Raw genomic sequence first — 21157 nt, 5'->3', positions numbered from 1 at the left:
AGCTGGGGTTCAATTCCCCGATGGGGAGTTTTAAACTTTTAATCTCTTTTTTTGCATGCTGTTTCACTTTGTTTCATTGAGATAACAAAAATGCCTTATCTAAATTGAATCCAGGGATTATGTCAACTTGAAAAAAATCTTGCATGTAAGCTTCAAGGCCAGTGCTACAAGTAGAATTTAGGAGGTCCCCATGACCTGGTTTTGGGTATATTTATCAAAGTAATAAATAGTGATTCAATACACTGCTTGGTTAGAGCAGGAGAAAAGACTTTAGAGTGCTATGCATTGCAAGAGTAAAATTATGTTGTCAATATTACTGACTTTTCTTTTTCCAAATAATAGGTTAAATATTTCTTTAGGGTTTTAAATTAGCTTGAAAAAATGTAGCATATAATCTCTTTGGCCAATGACATACACATTTCGAAAGCTAACCATGACATGTTTTTTGGGTATATTTTTTGATCAAATTTTGCCAAAAATTGACCAAGTAAGTCCTCGTTAGTATAGTGGTGAGTATCCCCGCCTGTCACGCAGTAGACCGGGGTTCAATTCCCTGACGGGGAGTTTTGAACTTTTAATCTCTTTTCTGTGTGCTGTTTCACTTTGTTTCATTGAGATAACAAAAATGCCTTATCCAAATTGAATCCAGGGTTTATGTCAACTTGAAAAAAATCTTGCATGTAAGCTTCATGGCCAGTGCTACAAGTACAGTTTGCAAGGTCCCCATGACCTGGCTTTAGGTATATTTATCAAAGTAATAAATAGTTATTCAATACACTGCTTGGTTAGAGCAGGAGAATAGACTTTAGAGTGCTATGCATTGCAAGAGTAAAATTATGTTGTCAATATTACTGACTTTTCATTTTCCAAATAATAGGTTAAATATTTCTTTAGGGTTTTAAATTAGCTTGAAAAAATGTAGCATATAATCTCTTTGGCCAATGACATACAAATTTCGATAGCTAACCATGACATGTTTTTTGGGTATATTTTTTGATATTATTTTGCCAAAAATTGACCAAGTAAGTCCTCGTTAGTATAGTGTGAAGTGTTTCCGCCTGTCATGCGGGAGGCTGGGGTTCAATTCCCCGATGGGGAGTTTTGAACTTTTAATCTATTTTTTTTGCATGCTGTTTCACTTTGTTTCATTGAGATAAAAAAAATGCCTTATCTTAATTGAATCCAGGGATTATGTCAACTTGAAAAAAATCTTGCATGTAAGCTTCATGGCCAGTGCTACAAGTAGAATTTACGAGGTCCCCATGACCTGGTTTTGGGTATTTTTATCAAAGTAATAAATAGTGATTCAATACACTGCTTGGTTAGAGCAGGAGAAAAGACTTTAGAGTGCTATGCATTGCAAGAGTAAAATTATGTTGTCAATATTACTGACTTTTCATTTTCCAAATAATAGGTTAAATATTTCTTTAGGGTTTTAAATTAGCTTGAAAAATTGTAGCATATAATCTCTTTGGCCAATGACATACACATTTCGATAGCTAACCATGACATGTTTTTTGGGTATATTTTTTGATCATATTTTGCCAAAAATTGACCAAGTAAGTCCTCGTTAGTATAGTGTGAAGTATCCCCGCCTGACCTGCAGAGGACCGGGGTTTGATTTCTCGACTGGGAGTTGTGAACTTTCAATCACTTTTTTTGCATGCTGTTTCACTTTGTTTCATTGAGATAACAAAAATGCCTTATCTAAATTGAATCCAGGGTTTATGTCAACTTGAAAAAATCTTGCATGTAAGCTTCATGGCCAGTGCTACAAGTAGAATTTACGAGGTCCCCATGACCTGGTTTTGGGTATATTTATCAAAGTAATAAATAGTGATTCAATACACTGCTTGGTTAGAGCAGGAGAAAAGACTTTAGAGTGCTATGCATTGCAAGAGTAAAATTATGTTGTCAAAATTACTGACTTTTCATTTGCCAAATAATAGTTTAAATATTTCTTTAGGGTTTTAAATTAGCTTGAAAAAATGTAGCATATAATCTCTTTGGCCAATGACATACAAATTTCGATAGCTAACCATGACATGTTTTTTGGGTATATTTTTTGATCATATTTTGCCAAAAATTGACCAAGTAAGTCCTCGTTAGTATAGTGTGAAGTGTCTCCGCCTGTCATGCGGGAGATGGGGTTCAATTCCCCGATGGGGAGTTTTGAACTTTTAATCTCTTTTTTTGCATGCTGTTTCACTTTGTTTCATTGAGATAACAAAAATGCCTTATCTAAATTGAATCCAGGGATTATGTCAACTTGAAAAAAATCTTGCATGTAAGCTTCATGGCCAGTGCTACAAGTAGAATTTAGGAGGTCCCCATGACCTGGTTTTGGGTATATTTATCAAAGTAATAAATAGTGATTCAATACACTGCTTTGTTAGAGCAGGAGAAAAGACTTTAGAGTGCTATGCATTGCAAGAGTAAAATTATGTTGTCAATATTACTGACTTTTCATTTTCCAAATAATAGGTTAAATATTTCTTTAGGGTTTTAAATTAGCTTGAAAAAATGTAGCATATAATCTCTTTGGCCAAAGACATACACATTTCGAAAGCTAACCATGACATGTTTTTTGGGTATATTTTTTGATCAAATTTTGCCAAAAATTGACCAAGTAAGTCCTCGTTAGTATAGTGGTGAGTATCCCCGCCTGACACGCGGGAGACCGGGGTTCAGTTCCCCGACGGGGAGTTTTGAACTTTTAATCTCTTTTATGTGTGCTGTTTCACTTTGTTTCATTGAGATAACAAAAATGCCTTATCTAAATTTAATCCAAGGATTATGTCAACTTGAAAAAAATCTTGCATGTAAGCTTCATGGCCAGTGCTACAAGTAGAATTTACGAGGTCCCCATGACCTGGTTTTGGGTATATTTATCAAAGTAATAAATAGTGATTCAATACACTGCTTGGTTAGAGCAGGAGAAAAGACTTTAGAGTGCTATGCATTGCAAGAGTAAAATTATGTTGTCAATATTACTGACTTTTCATTTTCCAAATAATAGGTTAAATATTTCTTTAGGGTTTTAAATTAGCTTGAAAAATTGTAGCATATAATCTCTTTGGCCAATGACATACACATTTCGATAGCTAACCATGACATGTTTTTTAGGTATATTTTTTGATCATATTTTGCCAAAAATTGACCAAGTAAGTCCTCGTTAGTATAGTGTGAAGTATCCCCACCTGACCTGCAGAGGACCGGGGTTTGATTTCTCGACTGGGAGTTTTGAACTTTCAATCTCTTTTTTTGCATGCTGTTTCACTTTGTTTCATTGAGATAACAAAAATTCCTTATCTAAATTGAATCCAGGGTTTATGTCAACTTGAAAAAATCTTGCATGTAAGCTTTATGGCCAGTGCTACAAGTAGAATTTACAAGGTCCCCACGACCTGGTTTTGGGTATATTTATCAAAGTAATAAATAGTGATTCAATACACTGCTTGGTTAGAGCAGGAGAAAATACACATTTCGAAAGCTAACCATGACATGTTTTTTGGGTATATTTTTTGATCAAATTTTGCCAAAAATTGACCAAGTAAGTCCTCGTTAGTATAGTGATGAGTATCCCCGCCTGTCACGCGGGAGACCGGGGTTCAATTCCCCGACGGGGAGTTTTGAACTTTTAATCTCTTTTCTGTGTGCTGTTTCACGTTGTTTCATTGAGATAACAAAAATGCCTTATCCAAATTGAATCCAGGGTTTATGTCAACTTGAAAAAAATCTTGCATGTAAGCTTCATGGCAAGTGCTACAAGTACAGTTTGCAAGGTCCCCATGACCTGGCTTTAGGTATATTTATCAAAGTATTAAATAGTTATTCAATACACTGCTTGGTTAGAGCAGGAGAATATACTTTAGAGTGCTATGCATTGCAAGAGTAAAATTATGTTGTCAATATTACTGACTTTTCATTTTCCAAATAATAGGTTAAATATTTCTTTAGGGTTTTAAATTAGCTTGAAAAAATGTAGCATATAATCTCTTTGGCCAATGACATACAAATTTCGATAGCTAACCATGACATGTTTTTTGGGTATATTTTTTGATATTATTTTGCCAAAAATTGACCAAGTAAGTCCTCGTTAGTATAGTGTGAAGTGTTTCCGCCTGTCATGCGGGAGGCTGGGGTTCAATTCCCCGACGGTGAGTTTTGAACTTTTAATCTATTTTTTTTGCATGTTGTTTCACTTTGTTTCATTGAGATAACAAAAATGCCTTATCTAAATTGAATCCAGAGATTATGTCAACTTGAAAAAAATCTTGCATGTAAGCTTCATGGCCAGTGCTACAAGTAGAATTTACGAGGTCCCCATGACCTGGTTTTGGGTATATTTATCAAAGTAATAAATAGTGATTCAATACACTGCTTGGTTAGAGCAGGAGAAAAGACTTTAGAGTGCTATGCATTGCAAGAGTAAAATTATGTTGTCAATATTACTGACTTTTCATTTTCCAAATAATAGGTTAAATATTTCTTTAGGGTTTTAAATTAGCTTGAAAAATTGAAGCATATAATCTCTTTGGCCAATGACATACACATTTCGATAGCTAACCATGACATGTTTTTTGGGTATATTTTTTGATCATATTTTGCCAAAAGTTGACCAAGTAAGTCCTCATTAGTATAGTGTGAAGTATCCCCGCCTGACCTGCAGAGGCCCGGGGTTTGATTTCTCGACTGGGAGTTTTGAACTTTCAATCGTTTTTTTTCTTGCTGTTTCACTTTGTTTCATTGAGATAACAAAAATGCCTTATCTAAATTGAATCCAGGGTTTATGTCAACTTGAAAAAATCTTGCATGTAAGCTTCATGGCCAGTGCTACAAGTAGAATTTACGAGGTCCCCATGACCTGGTTTTGGGTATATTTATCAAAGAAATAAATAGTGATTCAATACACTGCTTGGTTAGAGCAGGAGAAAAGACTTTAGAGTGCTATGCATTGCAAGAGTAAAATTATGTTGTCGAAATTACTGTCTTTTCATTTGCCAAATAATAGTTTAAATATTTCTTTAGAGTTTTAAATTAGCTTGAAAAAATGTAGCATATAATCTCTTTGGCCAATGACATACAAATTTCGATAGCTAACCATGACATGTTTTTTGGGTATATTTTTTGATCATATTTTGCCAAAAATTGACCAAGTAAGTCCTCGTTAGTATAGTGTGAAGTGTCTCCGCCTGTCATGCGGGAGCTAGGGTTCAATTCCCTGATGGGGAGTTTTGAACTTTTAATCTCTTTTTTTGCATGCTGTTTCACTTTGTTTCATTGAGATATCAAAAATGCCTTATCTAAATTGAATCCAGGGATTATGTCAACTTGAAAAAAATCTTGCATGTAAGCTTCATGGCCAGTGCTACAAGTAGAATTTAGGAGGTCCCCATGACCTGGTTTTGGGTATATTTATCAAAGTAATAAATAGTGATTCAATACACTGCTTGGTTAGAGCAGGAGAAAAGACTTTAGAGTGCTATGCATTGCAAGAGTAAAATTATGTTGTCAATATTACTGACTTTTCTTTTTCCAAATAATAGGTTAAATATTTCTTTAGGGTTTTAAATTAGCTTGAAAAAATGTAGCATATAATCTCTTTGGCCAATGGCATACACATTTCGATAGCTAACCATGACATGTTTTTTGGGTATATTTTTTGATCAAATTTTGCCAAAAATTGACCAAGTAAGTCCTCGTTAGTATAGTGCTGAGTATCCCCGCCTGTCACGCGGGAGACCGGGGTTCAGTTCCCCGACGGGGAGTTTTGAACTTTTAATCTCTTTTATGTGTGCTGTTTCACGTTGTGTCATTGAGATAACAAAAATGCCTTATCCAAATTGAATCCAGGGTTTATGTCAACTTGAAAAAAAGCTTGCATGTAAGCTTCATGGCCAGTGCTACAAGTACAGTTTGCGAGGTCCCCATGACCTGGTTTTGGGTATATTTATCAAAGTAATAAATAGTGATTCAATACACTGCTTGGTTAGAGCAGGAGAAAAGACTTTAGAGTGCTATGCATTGCAAGAGTAAAATTATGTTGTCAATATTACTGACTTTTCATTTTCCAAATAATAGGTTAAATATTTCTTTAGGGTTTTAAATTAGCTTGAAAAAATGTAGCATATAATCTCTTTGGCCAATGACATACACATTTCGAAAGCTAACCATGACATGTTTTTTGGGTATATTTTTTGATCAAATTTTGCCAAAAATTGACCAAGTAAGTCCTCGTTAGTATAGTGGTGAGTATCCCCGCCTGTCACGCGGGAGACCGGGGTTCAATTCCCCGACGGGGAGTTTTGAACTTTTAATCTCTTTTCTGTGTGCTGTTTCACGTTGTTTCATTGAGATAACAAAAATGCCTTATCCAAATTGAATCCAGGGTTTATGTCAACTTGAAAAAAATCTTGCATGTAAGTTTCATGGCCAGTGCTACAAGTACAGTTTGCAAGGTCCCCATGACCTGGCTTTAGGTATATTTATCAAAGTAATAAATAGTTATTCAATACACTGCTTGGTTAGAGCAGGAGAATAGACTTTAGAGTGCTATGCATTGCAAGAGTAAAATTATGTTGTCAAAATTACTGACTTTTCATTTGCCACATAATAGGTTAAATATTTCTTTAGGGTTTTAAATTAGCTTGAAAAAATGTAGCATATAATCTCTTTGGCCAACGACATACACATTTCGATAGCTAACCATGACATGTTTTTTGGGTATATTTTTTGATCATATTTTGCCAAAAATTGACCAAGTAAGTCCTCGTTAGTATAGTGTGAAGTATCCCCGCCTGACCTGCGGGAGACCGAGGTTTGATTTCTCGACTGGGAGTTTTGAACTTTCAATCGCTTTTTTTGCATGCTGTTTCACTTTGTTTCATTGAGATAACAAAAATGCCTTATCTAAATTGAATCCAGGGTTTATGTCAACTTGAAAAAATCTTGCATGTAAGCTTCATGGCCAGTGCTACAATTACAATTTGTGAGGTCACCATGACCTGGTTTTGGGTATATTTATCAAAGTAATAAATAGTGATTCAATACACTGCTTGGTTAGAGCAGGAGAAAAGACTTTAGAGTGCTATGCATTGGAAGAGTAAAATTATGTTGTCAATATTACTGACTTTTCATTTGCCAAATAATAGGTTAAATATTTCTTTAGGGTTTTAAATTAGCTTGAAAAAATGTAGCATATAATCTCTTTGGCCAATGACATACAAATTTCGATAGCTAACCATGACATGTTTTTTGGGTATATTTTTTTATCATATTTTGCCAAAAATTGACCAAGTAAGTCCTCGTTAGTATAGTGTGAAGTGTCTCCGCCTGTCATGCGGGAGCTGGGGTTCAATTCCCCGATGGGGAGTTTTGAACTTTTAATCTCTTTTTTTGCATGCTGTTTCACTTTGTTTCATTGAGATAACAAAAATGCCTTATCTAAATTGAATCCAGGGATTATGTCAACTTGAAAAAAATCTTGCATGTAAGCTTCATGGCCAGTGCTACAAGTAGAATTTAGGAGGTCCCCATGACCTGGTTTTGGGTATATTTATCAAAGTAATAAATAGTGATTCAATACACTGCTTGGTTAGAGCAGGAGAAAAGACTTTAGAGTGCTATGCATTGCAAGAGTAAAATTATGTTGTCAATATTACTGACTTTTCATTTTCCAAATAATAGGTTAAATATTTCTTTAGGGTTTTAAATTAGCTTGAAAAAATGTAGCATATAATCTCTTTGGCCAATGGCATACACATTTCGATAGCTAACCATGACATGTTTTTTGGGTATATTTTTTGATCAAATTTTGCCAAAAATTGACCAAGTAAGTCCTCGTTGGTATAGTGCTGAGTATCCCCGCCTGTCACGCGGGAGACCGGGGTTCAATTCCCCGACGGGGAGTTTTGAACTTGTAATCTCTTTTATGTGTGCTGTTTCACGTTGTTTCATTGAGATAACAAAAATGCCTTATCCAAATTGAATCCAGGGTTTATGTCAACTTGAAAAAAAGCTTGCATGTAAGCTTCATGGCCAGTGCTACAAGTACAGTTTGCGAAGTCCCCATGACCTGGCTTTAGGTATATTTATCAATGTAATAAATAGTTATTCAATACACTGCTTGGTTAGAGCAGGAGAATAGACTTTAGAGTTCTATGCATTGCAAGAGTAAAATTATGTTGTCAAAATTACTGACTTTTCATTTGCCAAATGATAGGTTCAATATTTCTTTAGGGTTTTAAATTAGCTTGAAAAAATGTAGCATATAATCTCTTTGGCCAATGACATACACATTTCGATAGCTAATCATGACATGTTTTTTGGGTATATTTTTTGATCATATTTTGCCAAAAATTGACCAAGTAAGTCCTCGTTAGTATAGTGTGAAGTATCCCCGCCTGACCTGCAGAGGACCGGGGTTTGATTTCTCGACTGGGAGTTTTGAACTTTCAATCACTTTTTTTGCATGCTGTTTCACTTTGTTTCATTGAGATAACAAAAATGCCTTATCTAAATTGAATCCAGGGTTTATGTCAACTTGAAAAAATCTTGCATGTAAGCTTCATGGCCAGTGCTACAAGTAGAATTTACGAGGTCCCCATGACCTGGTTTTGGGTATATTTATCAAAGTAATAAATAGTGATTCAATACACTGCTTGGTTAGAGCAGGAGAAAAGACTTTAGAGTGCTATGCATTGCAAGAGTAAAATTATGTTGTCAATATTACTGACTTTTCATTTTCCAAATAATAGGTTCAATATTTCTTTAGGGTTTTAAATTAGCTTGAAAAAATGTAGCATATAATCTCTTTGGCCAATGACATACACATTTCGATAGCTAACCATGACATGTTTTTTGGGTATATTTTTTGATCAAATTTTGCCAAAAATTGACCAAGTAAGTCCTTGTTAGTATAGTGGTGAGTATCCCCGCCTGTCACGCGGGAGACCGGGGTTCAATTCCCCGACGGGGAGTTTTGAACTTTTAATCTCTTTTCTGTGTGCTGTTTCACGTTGTTTCATTGAGATAACAAAAATGCCTTATCCAAATTGAATCCAGGGTTTATGTCAACTTGAAAAAAATCTTGCATGTAAGTTTCATGGCCAGTACTACAAGTACAGTTTGCGAGGTCCCCATGACCTGGCTTTAGGTATATTTATCAAAGTAATAAATAGTTATTCAATACACTGCTTGGTTAGAGTAGGAGAATAGACTTTAGAGTGCTATGTATTGCAAGAGTAAAATTATGTTGTCAAAATTACTGACTTTTCATTTGCCAAATAATAGTTTAAATATTTCTTTAGGGTTTTAAATTAGCTTGAAAAAATGTAGCATATTATCTCTTTGGCCAATGACATACACATTTCGATAGCTAACCATGACATGTTTTTTGGGTATATTTTTTGATCATATTTTGCCAAAAATTGACCAAGTAAGTCCTCGTTAGTATAATGTGAAGTATCCCCGCCTGACCTGCAGAGGACCGGGGTTTGATTTCTCGACTGGGAGTTTTGAACTTTCAATCGCTTTTTTTTCTTGCTGTTTCACTTTGTTTCATTGAGATAACAAAAATGCCTTATCTAAATTGAATCCAGGGTTTATGTCAACTTGAAAAAATCTTGCATGTAAGCTTCATGGCCAGTGCTACAAGGAGAATTTACGAGGTCCCCATGACCTGGTTTTGGGTATATTTATCAAAGTAATAAATAGTGATTCAATACACTGCTTGGTTAGAGCAGGAGAAAAGACTTTAGAGTGCTATGCATTGCAAGAGTAAAATTATGTTGTCAATATTACTGACATTTCATTTTCCAAATAATAGGTTAAATATTTCTTTAGGGTTTTAAATTAGCTTGAAAAAATGTAGCATATAATCTCTTTGGCCAATGACATACAAATTTCGATAGCTAACCATGACATGTTTTTTGGGTATATTTTTTGAACATATTTTGCCAAAAATTGACCAAGTAAGTCCTCGTTAGTATAGTGTGAAGTGTCTCCGCCTTTCATGCGGGAGCTGGGGTTCAATTCCCCGATGGGGTGTTTTGAACTTTTAATCTCTTTTTTTGCATGCTGTTTCACTTTGTTTCATTGAGATAACAAAAATGCCTTATCTAAATTGAATCCAGGGATTATGTCAACTTGAAAAAAATCTTGCATGTAAGCTTCATGGCCAGTGCTACAAGTAGAATTTAGGAGGTCCCCATGACCTGGTTTTGGGTATATTTATCAAAGTAATAAATAGTGATTCAATACACTGCTTGGTTAGAGCAGGAGAAAAGACTTTAGAGTGCTATGCATTGCAAGAGTAAAATTATGTTGTCAATATTACTGACTTTTCATTTTCCAAATAATAAGTTAAATATTTCTTTAGGGTTTTAAATTAGCTTGAAAAAATTTAGCATATAATCTCTTTAGCGACTGGCATACACATTTCGATAGCTATCCATGACATGTTTTTTGGGTATATTTTTTGATCATATTTTGCCAAAAATTGACCAAGTAAGTCCTCGTTAGTATAGTGTGAAGTATCCCCGCCTGACCTGCAGAGGACCGGGGTTTGATTTCTCGACTGGGAGTTTTGAACTTTCAATCGCTTTTTTTTCTTGCTGTTTCACTTTGTTTCATTGAGATAACAAAAATGCCTTATCTAAATTGAATCCAGGGTTTATGTCAACTTGAAAAAATCTTGCATGTAAGCTTCATGGCCAGTGCTACAAGTAGAATTTACGAGGTCCCCATGACCTGGTTTTGGGTATATTTATCAAAGTAATAAATAGTGATTCAATACACTGCTTGGTTAGAGCAGGAGAAAAGACTTTAGAGTGCTATGCATTGCAAGAGTAAAATTATGTTGTCAATATTACCGACATTTCATTTTCCAAATAATTGGTTAAATATTTCTTTAGGGTTTTAAATTAGCTTGAAAAAATGTAGCATATAATCTCTTTGGCGAATGACATACAAATTTCGATAGCTAACCATGACATGTTTTTTGGGTATATTTTTTGAACATATTTTGCCAAAAATTGACCAAGTAAGTCCTCGTTAGTATAGTGTGAAGTGTCTCCGCCTTTCATGCGGGAGCTGGGGTTCAATTCCCCGATGAGGTTTTTTGAACTTTTAATCTCTTTTTTTGCATGCTGTTTCACTTTGTTTCATTGAGATAACAAAAATGCCTTATCTAAATTGAATCCAGGGATTATGTCAACTTGAAAAAAATCTTGCATGTAAGCTTCATGGCCAGTGCTACAAGTAGAATTTAGGAGGTCCCCATGACCTGGTTTTGGGTATATTTATCAAAGTAATAAATAGTGATTCAATACACTGCTTGGTTAGAGCAGGAGAAAAGACTTTAGAGTGCTATGCATTGCAAGAGTAAAATTATGTTGTCAATATTACTGACTTTTCATTTTCCAAATAATAGGTTCAATATTTCTTTAGGGTTTTAAATTAGCTTGAAAAAATGTAGCATATAATCTCTTTGGCCAATGACATACACATTTCGATAGCTAACCATGACATGTTTTTTGGGTATATTTTTTGATCAAATTTTGCCAAAAATTGACCAAGTAAGTCCTCGTTAGTATAGTGGTGAGTATCCCCGCCTGTCACGCGGGAGACCGGGGTTCAATTCCCCGACGGGGAGTTTTGAACTTTTAATCTCTTTTCTGTGTGCTGTTTCACGTTGTTTCATTGAGATAACAAAAATGCCTTATCCAAATTGAATCCAGGGTTTATGTCAACTTGAAAAAAATCTTGCATGTAAGTTTCATGGCCAGTACTACAAGTACAGTTTGCAAGGTCCCTATGACCTGGCTTTAGGTATATTTATTAAAGTAATAAATAGTTATTCAATACACTGCTTGGTTAGAGCAGGAGAATAGACTTTAGAGTGCTATGTATTGCAAGAGTAAAATTATGTTGTCAAAATTACTGACTTTTCTTTTGCCAAATAATAGTTTAAATATTTCTTTAGGGTTTTAAATTAGCTTGAAAAAATGTAGCATATTATCTCTTTGGCCAATGACATACACATTTCGATAGCAAACCATGACATGTTTTTTGGGTATATTTTTTGATCATATTTTGCCAAAAATTGACCAAGTAAGTCCTCATTAGTATAGTGTGAAGTATCCCCGCCTGACCTGCAGAGGACCGGGGTTTGATTTCTCGACTGGGAGTTTTGAACTTTCAATCGCTTTTTTTTCTTGCTGTTTCACTTTGTTTCATTGAGATAACAAAAATGCCTTATCTAAATTGAATCCAGGGTTTATGTCAACTTGAAAAAATCTTGCATGTAAGCTTCTTGGCCAGTGCTACAAGGAGAATTTACGAGGTCCCCATGACCTGGTTTTGGGTATATTTATCAAAGTAATAAATAGTGATTCAATACACTGCTTGGTTAGAGCAGGAGAAAAGACTTTAGAGTGCTATGCATTGCAAGAGTAAAATTATGTTGTCAATATTACTGACATTTCATTTTCCAAATAATAGGTTAAATATTTCTTTAGGGTTTTAAATTAGCTTGAAAAAATGTAGCATATAATCTCTTTGGCCAATGACATACAAATTTCGATAGCTAACCATGACATGTTTTTTGGGTATATTTTTTGAACATATTTTGCCAAAAATTGACCAAGTAAGTCCTCGTTAGTATAGTGTGAAGTGTCTCCGCCTTTCATGCGGGAGCTGGGGTTCAATTCCCCGATGGGGTGTTTTGAACTTTTAATCTCTTTTTTTGCATGCTGTTTCACTTTGTTTCATTGAGATAACAAAAATGCCTTATCTAAATTGAATCCAGGGATTATGTCAACTTGAAAAAAATCTTGCATGTAAGCTTCATGGCCAGTGCTACAAGTAGAATTTAGGAGGTCCCCATGACCTGGTTTTGGGTATATTTATCAAAGTAATAAATAGTGATTCAATACACTGCTTGGTTAGAGCAGGAGAAAAGACTTTAGAGTGCTATGCATTGCAAGAGTAAAATTATGTTGTCGAAATTACTGTCTTTTCATTTGCCAAATAATAGTTTAAATATTTCTTTAGAGTTTTAAATTAGCTTGAAAAAATGTAGCATATAATCTCTTTGGCCAATGACATACAAATTTCGATAGCTAACCATGACATGTTTTTTGGGTATATTTTTTGATCATATTTTGCCAAAAATTGACCAAGTAAGTCCTCGTTAGTATAGTGTGAAGTGTCTCCGCCTGTCATGCGGGAGCTAGGGTTCAATTCCCTGATGGGGAGTTTTGAACTTTTAATCTCTTTTTTTGCATGCTGTTTCACTTTGTTTCATTGAGATATCAAAAATGCCTTATCTAAATTGAATCCAGGGATTATGTCAACTTGAAAAAAATCTTGCATGTAAGCTTCATTGCCAGTGCTACAAGTAGAATTTAGGAGGTCCCCATGACCTGGTTTTGGGTATATTTATCAAAGTAATAAATAGTGATTCAATACACTGCTTGGTTAGAGCAGGAGAAAAGACTTTAGAGTGCTATGCATTGCAAGAGTAAAATTATGTTGTCAATATTACTGACTTTTCTTTTTCCAAATAATAGGTTAAATATTTCTTTAGGGTTTTAAATTAGCTTGAAAAAATGTAGCATATAATCTCTTTGGCCAATGGCATACACATTTCGAAAGCTAACCATGACATGTTTTTTGGGTATATTTTTTGATCAAATTTTGCCAAAAATTGACCAAGTAAGTCCTCGTTAGTATAGTGCTGAGTATCCCCGCCTGTCTCGCGGGAGACCGGGGTTCAGTTCCCCGACGGGGAGTTTTGAACTTTTAATCTCTTTTATGTGTGCTGTTTCACGTTGTGTCATTGAGATAACAAAAATGCCTTATCCAAATTGAATCCAGGGTTTATGTCAACTTGAAAAAAAGCTTGCATGTAAGCTTCATGGCCAGTGCTACAAGTACAGTTTGCGAGGTCCCCATGACCTGGTTTTGGGTATATTTATCAAAGTAATAAATAGTGATTCAATACACTGCTTGGTTAGAGCAGGAGAAAAGACTTTAGAGTGCTATGCATTGCAAGAGTAAAATTATGTTGTCAATATTACTGACTTTTCATTTTCCAAATAATAGGTTAAATATTTCTTTAGGGTTTTAAATTAGCTTGAAAAAATGTAGCATATAATCTCTTTGGCCAATGACATACACATTTCGAAAGCTAACCATGACATGTTTTTTGGGTATATTTTTTGATCAAATTTTGCCAAAAATTGACCAAGTAAGTCCTCGTTAGTATAGTGGTGAGTATCCCCGCCTGTCACGCGGGAGACCGGGGTTCAATTCCCCGACGGGGAGTTTTGAACTTTTAATCTCTTTTCTGTGTGCTGTTTCACGTTGTTTCATTGAGATAACAAAAATGCCTTATCCAAATTGAATCCAGGGTTTATGTCAACTTGAAAAAAATCTTGCATGTAAGTTTCATGGCCAGTGCTACAAGTACAGTTTGCAAGGTCCCCATGACCTGGCTTTAGGTATATTTATCAAAGTAATAAATAGTTATTCAATACATTGCTTGGTTAGAGCAGGAGAATAGACTTTAGAGTGCTATGCATTGCAAGAGTAAAATTATGTTGTCAAAATTACTGACTTTTCATTTGCCACATAATAGGTTAAATATTTCTTTAGGGTTTTAAATTAGCTTGAAAAAATGTAGCATATAATCTCTTTGGCCAACGACATACACATTTCGATAGCTAACCATGACATGTTTTTTGGGTATATTTTTTGATCATATTTTGCCAAAAATTGACCAAGTAAGTCCTCGTTAGTATAGTGTGAAGTATCCCCGCCTGACCTGCGGGAGACCGAGGTTTGATTTCTCGACTGGGAGTTTTGAACTTTCAATCGCTTTTTTTGCATGCTGTTTCACTTTGTTTCATTGAGATAACAAAAATGCCTTATCTAAATTGAATCCAGGGTTTATGTCAACTTGAAAAAATCTTGCATGTAAGCTTCATGGCCAGTGCTACAATTACAATTTGTGAGGTCACCATGACCTGGTTTTGGGTATATTTATCAAAGTAATAAATAGTGATTCAATACACTGCTTGGTTAGAGCAGGAGAAAAGACTTTAGAGTGCTATGCATTGGAAGAGTAAAATTATGTTGTCAATATTACTGACTTTTCATTTGCCAAATAATAGGTTAAATATTTCTTTAGGGTTTTAAATTAGCTTGAAAAAATGTAGCATATAATCTCTTTGGCCAATGACATACAAATTTCGATAGCTAACCATGACATGTTTTTTGGGTATATTTTTTGATCATATTTTGCCAAAAATTGACCAAGTAAGTCCTCGTTAGTATAGTGTGAAGTGTCTCCACCTGTCATGCGGGAGCTGGGGTTCAATTCCCCGATGGGGAGTTTTGAACTTTTAATCTCTTTTTTTGCATGCTGTTTCACTTTGTTTCATTGAGATAACAAAAATGCCTTATCTAAATTGAATCCAGGGATTATGTCAACTTGAAAAAAATCTTGCATGTAAGCTTCATGGCCAGTGCTACAAGTAGAATTTAGGAGGTCCCCATGACCTGGTTTTGGGTATATTTATCAAAGTAATAAATAGTGATTCAATACACTGCTTGGTTAGAGCAGGAGAAAAGACTTTAGAGTGCTATGCATTGCAAGAGTAAAATTATGTTGTCAATATTACTGACTTTTCATTTTCCAAATAATAGGTTAAATATTTCTTTAGGGTTTTAAATTAGCTTGAAAAAATGTAGCATATAATCTCTTTGGCCAATGGCATACACATTTCGATAGCTAACCATGACATGTTTTTTGGGTATATTTTTTGATCAAATTTTGCCAAAAATTGACCAAGTAAGTCCTCGTTGGTATAGTGCTGAGTATCCCCGCCTGTCACGCGGGAGACCGGGGTTCAATTCCCCGACGGGGAGTTTTGAACTTGTAATCTCTTTTATGTGTGCTGTTTCACGTTGTTTCATTGAGATAACAAAAATGCCTTATCCAAATTGAATCCAGGGTTTATGTCAACTTGAAAAAAAGCTTGCATGTAAGCTTCATGGCCAGTGCTACAAGTACAGTTTGCGAAGTCCCCATGACCTGGCTTTAGGTATATTTATCAATGTAATAAATAGTTATTCAATACACTGCTTGGTTAGAGCAGGAGAATAGACTTTAGAGTTCTATGCATTGCAAGAGTAAAATTATGTTGTCAAAATTACTGACTTTTCATTTGCCAAATAATAGGTTCAATATTTCTTTAGGGTTTTAAATTAGCTTGAAAAAATGTAGCATATAATCTCTTTGGCCAATGACATACACATTTCGATAGCTAATCATGACATGTTTTTTGGGTATATTTTTTGATCATATTTTGCCAAAAATTGACCAAGTAAGTCCTCGTTAGTATAGTGTGAAGTATCCCCGCCTGACCTGCAGAGGACCGGGGTTTGATTTCTCGACTGGGAGTTTTGAACTTTCAATCACTTTTTTTGCATGCTGTTTCACTTTGTTTCATTGAGATAACAAAAATGCCTTATCTAAATTGAATCCAGGGTTTATGTCAACTTGAAAAAATCTTGCATGTAAGCTTCATGGCCAGTGCTACAAGTAGAATTTACGAGGTCCCCATGACCTGGTTTTGGGTATATTTATCAAAGTAATAAATAGTGATTCAATACACTGCTTGGTTAGAGCAGGAGAAAAGACTTTAGAGTGCTATGCATTGCAAGAGTAAAATTATGTTGTCAATATTACTGACTTTTCATTTTCCAAATAATAGGTTCAATATTTCTTTAGGGTTTTAAATTAGCTTGAAAAAATGTAGCATATAATCTCTTTGGCCAATGACATACACATTTCGATAGCTAACCATGACATGTTTTTTGGGTATATTTTTTGATCAAATTTTGCCAAAAATTGACCAAGTAAGTCCTTGTTAGTATAGTGGTGAGTATCCCCGCCTGTCACGCGGGAGACCGGGGTTCAATTCCCCGACGGGGAGTTTTGAACTTTTAATCTCTTTTCTGTGTGCTGTTTCACGTTGTTTCATTGAGATAACAAAAATGCCTTATCCAAATTGAATCCAGGGTTTATGTCAACTTGAAAAAAATCTTGCATGTAAGTTTCATGGCCAGTACTACAAGTACAGTTTGCGAGGTCCCCATGACCTGGCTTTAGGTATATTTATCAAAGTAATAAATAGTTATTCAATACACTGCTTGGTTAGAGTAGGAGAATAGACTTTAGAGTGCTATGTATTGCAAGAGTAAAATTATGTTGTCAAAATTACTGACTTTTCATTTGCCAAATAATAGTTTAAATATTTCTTTAGGGTTTTAAATTAGCTTGAAAAAATGTAGCATATTATCTCTTTGGCCAATGACATACACATTTCGATAGCTAACCATGACATGTTTTTTGGGTATATTTTTTGATCATATTTTGCCAAAAATTGACCAAGTAAGTCCTCGTTAGTATAATGTGAAGTATCCCCGCCTGAGCTGCAGAGGACCGGGGTTTGATTTCTCGACTGGGAGTTTTGAACTTTCAATCGCTTTTTTTTCTTGCTGTTTCACTTTGTTTCATTGAGATAACAAAAATGCCTTATCTAAATTGAATCCAGGGTTTATGTCAACTTGAAAAAATCTTGCATGTAAGCTTCATGGCCAGTGCTACAAGGAGAATTTACGAGGTCCCCATGACCTGGTTTTGGGTATATTTATCAAAGTAATAAATAGTGATTCAATACACTGCTTGGTTAGAGCAGGAGAAAAGACTTTAGAGTGCTATGCATTGCAAGAGTAAAATTATGTTGTCAATATTACTGACATTTCATTTTCCAAATAATAGGTTAAATATTTCTTTAGGGTTTTAAATTAGCTTGAAAAAATGTAGCATATAATCTCTTTGGCCAATGACATACAAATTTCGATAGCTAACCATGACATGTTTTTTGGGTATATTTTTTGAACATATTTTGCCAAAAATTGACCAAGTAAGTCCTCGTTAGTATAGTGTGAAGTGTCTCCGCCTTTCATGCGGGAGCTGGGGTTCAATTCCCCGATGGGGTGTTTTGAACTTTTAATCTCTTTTTTTGCATGCTGTTTCACTTTGTTTCATTGAGATAACAAAAATGCCTTATCTAAATTGAATCCAGGGATTATGTCAACTTGAAAAAAATCTTGCATGTAAGCTTCATGGCCAGTGCTACAAGTAGAATTTAGGAGGTCCCCATGACCTGGTTTTGGGTATATTTATCAAAGTAATAAATAGTGATTCAATACACTGCTTGGTTAGAGCAGGAGAAAAGACTTTAGAGTGCTATGCATTGCAAGAGTAAAATTATGTTGTCAATATTACTGACTTTTCATTTTCCAAATAATAAGTTAAATATTTCTTTAGGGTTTTAAATTAGCTTGAAAAAATTTAGCATATAATCTCTTTAGCAACTGGCATACACATTTCGATAGCTATCCATGACATGTTTTTTGGGTATATTTTTTGATCATATTTTGCCAAAAATTGACCAAGTAAGTCCTCGTTAGTATAGTGTGAAGTATCCCCGCCTGACCTGCAGAGGACCGGGGTTTGATTTCTCGACTGGGAGTTTTGAACTTTCAATCGCTTTTTTTTCTTGCTGTTTCACTTTGTTTCATTGAGATAACAAAAATGCCTTATCTAAATTGAATCCAGGGTTTATGTCAACTTGAAAAAATCTTGCATGTAAGCTTCATGGCCAGTGCTACAAGTAGAATTTACGAGGTCCCCATGACCTGGTTTTGGGTATATTTATCAAAGTAATAAATAGTGATTCAATACACTGCTTGGTTAGAGCAGGAGAAAAGACTTTAGAGTGCTATGCATTGCAAGAGTAAAATTATGTTGTCAATATTACCGACATTTCATTTTCCAAATAATTGGTTAAATATTTCTTTAGGGTTTTAAATTAGCTTGAAAAAATGTAGCATATAATCTCTTTGGCGAATGACATACAAATTTCGATAGCTAACCATGACATGTTTTTTGGGTATATTTTTTGAACATATTTTGCCAAAAATTGACCAAGTAAGTCCTCGTTAGTATAGTGTGAAGTGTCTCCGCCTTTCATGCGGGAGCTGGGGTTCAATTCCCCGATGGGGTTTTTTGAACTTTTAATCTCTTTTTTTGCATGCTGTTTCACTTTGTTTCATTGAGATAACAAAAATGCCTTATCTAAATTGAATCCAGGGATTATGTCAACTTGAAAAAAATCTTGCATGTAAGCTTCATGGCCAGTGCTACAAGTAGAATTTAGGAGGTCCCCATGACCTGGTTTTGGGTATATTTATCAAAGTAATAAATAGTGATTCAATACACTGCTTGGTTAGAGCAGGAGAAAAGACTTTAGAGTGCTATGCATTGCAAGAGTAAAATTATGTTGTCAATATTACTGACTTTTCATTTTCCAAATAATAGGTTCAATATTTCTTTAGGGTTTTAAATTAGCTTGAAAAAATGTAGCATATAATCTCTTTGGCCAATGACATACACATTTCGATAGCTAACCATGACATGTTTTTTGGGTATATTTTTTGATCAAATTTTGCCAAAAATTGACCAAGTAAGTCCTCGTTAGTATAGTGGTGAGTATCCCCGCCTGTCACGCGGGAGACCGGGGTTCAATTCCCCGACGGGGAGTTTTGAACTTTTAATCTCTTTTCTGTGTGCTGTTTCACGTTGTTTCATTGAGATAACAAAAATGCCTTATCCAAATTGAATCCAGGGTTTATGTCAACTTGAAAAAAATCTTGCATGTAAGTTTCATGGCCAGTACTACAAGTACAGTTTGCAAGGTCCCTATGACCTGGCTTTAGGTATATTTATTAAAGTAATAAATAGTTATTCAATACACTGCTTGGTTAGAGCAGGAGAATAGACTTTAGAGTGCTATGTATTGCAAGAGTAAAATTATGTTGTCAAAATTACTGACTTTTCTTTTGCCAAATAATAGTTTAAATATTTCTTTAGGGTTTTAAATTAGCTTGAAAAAATGTAGCATATTATCTCTTTGGCCAATGACATACACATTTCGATAGCAAACCATGACATGTTTTTTGGGTATATTTTTTGATCATATTTTGCCAAAAATTGACCAAGTAAGTCCTCATTAGTATAGTGTGAAGTATCCCCGCCTGACCTGCAGAGGACCGGGGTTTGATTTCTCGACTGGGAGTTTTGAACTTTCAATCGCTTTTTTTTCTTGCTGTTTCACTTTGTTTCATTGAGATAACAAAAATGCCTTATCTAAATTGAATCCAGGGTTTATGTCAACTTGAAAAAATCTTGCATGTAAGCTTCTTGGCCAGTGCTACAAGGAGAATTTACGAGGTCCCCATGACCTGGTTTTGGGTATATTTATCAAAGTAATAAATAGTGATTCAATACACTGCTTGGTTAGAGCAGGAGAAAAGACTTTAGAGTGCTATGCATTGCAAGAGTAAAATTATGTTGTCAATATTACCGACATTTCATTTTCCAAATAATTGGTTAAATATTTCTTTAGGGTTTTAAATTAGCTTGAAAAAATGTAGCATATAATCTCTTTGGCGAATGACATACAAATTTCGATAGCTAACCATGACATGTTTTTTGGGTATATTTTTTGAACATATTTTGCCAAAAATTGACCAAGTAAGTCCTCGTTAGTATAGTGTGAAGTGTCTCCGCCTTTCATGCGGGAGCTGGGGTTCAATTCCCCGATGGGGTTTTTTGAACTTTTAATCTCTTTTTTTGCATGCTGTTTCACTTTGTTTCATTGAGATAACAAAAATGCCTTATCTAAATTGAATCCAGGGATTATGTCAACTTGAAAAAAATCTTGCATGTAAGCTTCATGGCCAGTGCTACAAGTAGAATTTAGGAGGTCCCCATGACCTGGTTTTGGGTATATTTATCAAAGTAATAAATAGTGATTCAATACACTGCTTGGTTAGAGCAGGAGAAAAGACTTTAGAGTGCTATGCATTGCAAGAGTAAAATTATGTTGTCAATATTACTGACTTTTCATTTTCCAAATAATAGGTTCAATATTTCTTTAGGGTTTTAAATTAGCTTGAAAAAATGTAGCATATAATCTCTTTGGCCAATGACATACACATTTCGATAGCTAACCAT

General features: G+C 34.8%; 10 non-coding genes across 10 annotated transcripts; all 10 read left to right on the top strand.

Moving 5' to 3' along the window:
• The first annotated feature begins 2634 nt into the window (after positions 1 to 2634).
• TRNAV-GAC (transfer RNA valine (anticodon GAC)) lies at positions 2635 to 2706 on the top strand. Its single transcript has one exon. It is a non-coding gene; the product is annotated as a tRNA-Val (tRNA).
• Positions 2707 to 3558: 852 nt separating this feature from the next.
• On the top strand, positions 3559 to 3630 carry TRNAD-GUC (transfer RNA aspartic acid (anticodon GUC)). Its single transcript has one exon. It is a non-coding gene; the product is annotated as a tRNA-Asp (tRNA).
• A 2604-nt stretch (positions 3631 to 6234) lies between these two features.
• On the top strand, positions 6235 to 6306 carry TRNAD-GUC (transfer RNA aspartic acid (anticodon GUC)). Its single transcript has one exon. It is a non-coding gene; the product is annotated as a tRNA-Asp (tRNA).
• Positions 6307 to 7839: 1533 nt separating this feature from the next.
• On the top strand, positions 7840 to 7911 carry TRNAD-GUC (transfer RNA aspartic acid (anticodon GUC)). The gene has a single exon. It is a non-coding gene; the product is annotated as a tRNA-Asp (tRNA).
• A 998-nt stretch (positions 7912 to 8909) lies between these two features.
• TRNAD-GUC (transfer RNA aspartic acid (anticodon GUC)) lies at positions 8910 to 8981 on the top strand. Its single transcript has one exon. It is a non-coding gene; the product is annotated as a tRNA-Asp (tRNA).
• Positions 8982 to 11584: 2603 nt separating this feature from the next.
• On the top strand, positions 11585 to 11656 carry TRNAD-GUC (transfer RNA aspartic acid (anticodon GUC)). Its single transcript has one exon. It is a non-coding gene; the product is annotated as a tRNA-Asp (tRNA).
• Positions 11657 to 14259: 2603 nt separating this feature from the next.
• On the top strand, positions 14260 to 14331 carry TRNAD-GUC (transfer RNA aspartic acid (anticodon GUC)). Its single transcript has one exon. It is a non-coding gene; the product is annotated as a tRNA-Asp (tRNA).
• Positions 14332 to 15864: 1533 nt separating this feature from the next.
• TRNAD-GUC (transfer RNA aspartic acid (anticodon GUC)) lies at positions 15865 to 15936 on the top strand. The gene has a single exon. It is a non-coding gene; the product is annotated as a tRNA-Asp (tRNA).
• Positions 15937 to 16934: 998 nt separating this feature from the next.
• Positions 16935 to 17006, top strand: TRNAD-GUC (transfer RNA aspartic acid (anticodon GUC)). Its single transcript has one exon. It is a non-coding gene; the product is annotated as a tRNA-Asp (tRNA).
• A 2603-nt stretch (positions 17007 to 19609) lies between these two features.
• On the top strand, positions 19610 to 19681 carry TRNAD-GUC (transfer RNA aspartic acid (anticodon GUC)). The gene has a single exon. It is a non-coding gene; the product is annotated as a tRNA-Asp (tRNA).
• Positions 19682 to 21157: the final 1476 nt, after the last annotated feature.

This window comes from Taudactylus pleione, unplaced genomic scaffold, assembly GCF_031769625.1.
Source record: "Taudactylus pleione unplaced genomic scaffold, aTauple2 ptg000117l, whole genome shotgun sequence".
Taxonomy (NCBI): domain Eukaryota; kingdom Metazoa; phylum Chordata; class Amphibia; order Anura; family Myobatrachidae; genus Taudactylus; species Taudactylus pleione.
This window is presented reverse-complemented; position numbering and strand designations above follow the sequence as displayed.